Genomic DNA, 2,781 nt, shown 5'->3' with positions numbered 1-2,781 from the left:
ATGCATATAATATTGGGTTTATCTTGGAGGTTTGAGATAAAATGCTTAAATTCCTGTCCATTAGCAATTAGACTTCTTGCATTCCATTGCAGTATGGTTAGGATCATGAAGATCCACCACACCATGACAGTGCTTGTGAGCTTGGTGTTCCTCCACTTAATTGTTCCTCAACCTCCTCACACACTAACCCCTTGATTCCCAAGTACTTTTCTGCTGCTTTAACTATTATTTAGATTTTTTCTGTTTTCTTCTCTGTTTGCGCAGAGCAATTTACCACTTCAACCATAAACAAAACAAACTCATTTTTCCCCACCATCATAGTGTCTTCCTTGATTTTGTCACATCCCTCACATGTTCTTGATTTTTTACATTGTGCACTAGCTTGTTTATTGTTTGGTCTGTCTGGTTGCCAACCTACTCTCTTGGTTGCTTCAGCGTATGTTATCCCTTCTGATGTTGTAATTCTCTGTATTTCTACAGCTCTCTTACTAGCCTCACATCCCCTGTAGGCCGAGCTGTGTTCTCCTCCACAGTTACAGCATTTTAGCTTAGCTCCATTTACGCATTTCCCGTACTCATGTTCACCACCGCATCTTCCACAGCTTTGTTTGCCCTTACATACAGCTGACGCGTGGGGCAACCGGGGGTCAACCCTTTTAGCACTGAACCCGGAAACTGAAACCATGTGACCAAGTTTTTTATTGATCCATGGTTCAATACAGTAACAGAAATGCAAAATATACAGACCTTCAGTTACATTTTATATTGCCAGAAGCTGAAATTAAGTTCAGTTCTTCTATAATATTAACACATTTTATTGCTTTCTTATTTTTTAAGAGTTGTATTGAGTGCAGTAGTGTTTCAGTTCAACTGTAAATCGATTGAAGCAGGGTTTGGATTCAGTCCATTTTGACTTTTCCAAGTATGATGAGGAGTTGCACAATACAGTTAATATTGTCTGGACCATGTAGTACAAAATATACAATGACATCAAATACATTAATCATAATACTCTTACCGGTTTTTCTGTTAATAAAATGTTCCAAATCTTTCCAAAATACATTTGTATGTTCACAGTGGTAAAAAAGAGGAAATATAGTTTCTCTTTCTAAATTAATTAATAAGTTTAAATCTTTGCAACACTTCTTTGGCGGGGTAAATACGATGCAAAATCTTAAAGTTCACTTCTTTTACCTTATTATTAGACGCAACATATTAATGTTTGATGTGTTGAACCATGTTATACGTTTATCAAATGTTATTCCTTATTAATTCTTTTAAAAAAATACATTGTAAGTGTTGTAAGTTTTAATGGTGTCAAGTTATGCCTGTATGACTTTTTAAAAAAATACGGTGAGACTTACGTTGAAATATACTGGTGAATTTCTAGTCCAGTAATGTTAAAAATATAAAGAAGGATAAATTGTAACAATAATTATGCTGAATAATTTTGACATGAGTGAAAGGGTTAAATTGGTAAAACAGTACGTAAAAACGGCCACTAGATGGCAGCAGAGGACAAGAAATTCACCAATGGAAGGGAGTGGTCAGTGAACACTGTAGGTGGAGAACAAGTGTAACGCCTACCTGGAATTCAATTTTAATTTTTCAATTCAATTTTATTTATATAGCGCCAAATCACAACAACAGTTATCTCACAGCGCTTTTCATAAAAGAGCAGGTCTAGACCGTACTCTATGATGTTGTTTACAGAAGCCCAACAGTTCCCACCAAGAGCAAGCACTAGGCAACAGAGGCAAGGAAAAACTTCCTTTTAAGAGGCAGAAACCTCAAGCAGAACCATGACTCAGGGTGGGCGGCCATCTGCCTCGACCGGTTGGGGTGAAGGAGAGGGAGAGAGAGAGAGAGAGAGAGAGAGAGAGAGAGAGAGAGAGAGAGAGAGAGAGAGAGAGAGAGAGAGAGAGAGAGAGAGAGAGAGAGAGAGACCTACACAATATACACACAGAGGTACAGACAGTAAAGGTGATGTTGCTATAGACTAAATGAAAAATGGTACAGATATTTATAGTAGTGTTAATGGTAACAGTCGTAATGTTAATGATTATAATAACAATAAGACTAGCAACAATAGTCGTTGCAGCAGAGGGTGTCGAGCAGGAACACGGGGGCAGCAGGTGACCCGCAGCCACAGATCCAGACTCCACAGCTCCAGAGCCAGAAAACCTGCAGGAAGTGCTAGGAGGAGAGAGGAGAGGGACGAGAAAACACAAGACTACCAGAAAGGGGAGAAGTTGAGTTAGTAACACGCAATAATGGGATGAGGTTGCATACAGAGGGAGAGAAATTAGAGGAGAGAGGAGCTCAGTGCATCATGGGAAATCCCCCAGCAGTCTAGGCCTATAGCAGCATAACTAAGGGATGGTTCAGGACTCACCAGAGCCAGCCCTAACTATAAGCTTTATCAAAGAGGAAAGTCTTAAGCCTACTCTCTTAAATGTGGAGATGGTGTCTGCCTCCTGAACCCAAACTGGAACCTGGAGAGGAGCTTGATAGCTGAACGCTCTGGCTCCAAGTCTACTTTTGGAGACTCTAACCACAAGTAACCCTGCATTCTGGGAGCGCAGTGCTCTGGTGGGGTAGTAAGGTACTATGAGCTCTTTAAGATAAGATGGTGCCTGACCATTAAGAGCTTTGTAGGTAAGAAGAAGGATTTTAAATTCTATTCTGGATTTTACTGGAAGCCAATGCAAAGAAACTAAAACAAGAAGGTGGAGTTTAAGGTGAAAATAAGGCGAGGTTCGCTGACCACTAGCTCAGTTC

This window comes from Micropterus dolomieu, linkage group LG23, assembly GCF_021292245.1.
Source record: "Micropterus dolomieu isolate WLL.071019.BEF.003 ecotype Adirondacks linkage group LG23, ASM2129224v1, whole genome shotgun sequence".
Classification (NCBI taxonomy): Eukaryota; Metazoa; Chordata; class Actinopteri; order Centrarchiformes; family Centrarchidae; genus Micropterus; species Micropterus dolomieu.
Note: the sequence above shows the minus strand (reverse complement) of the source record.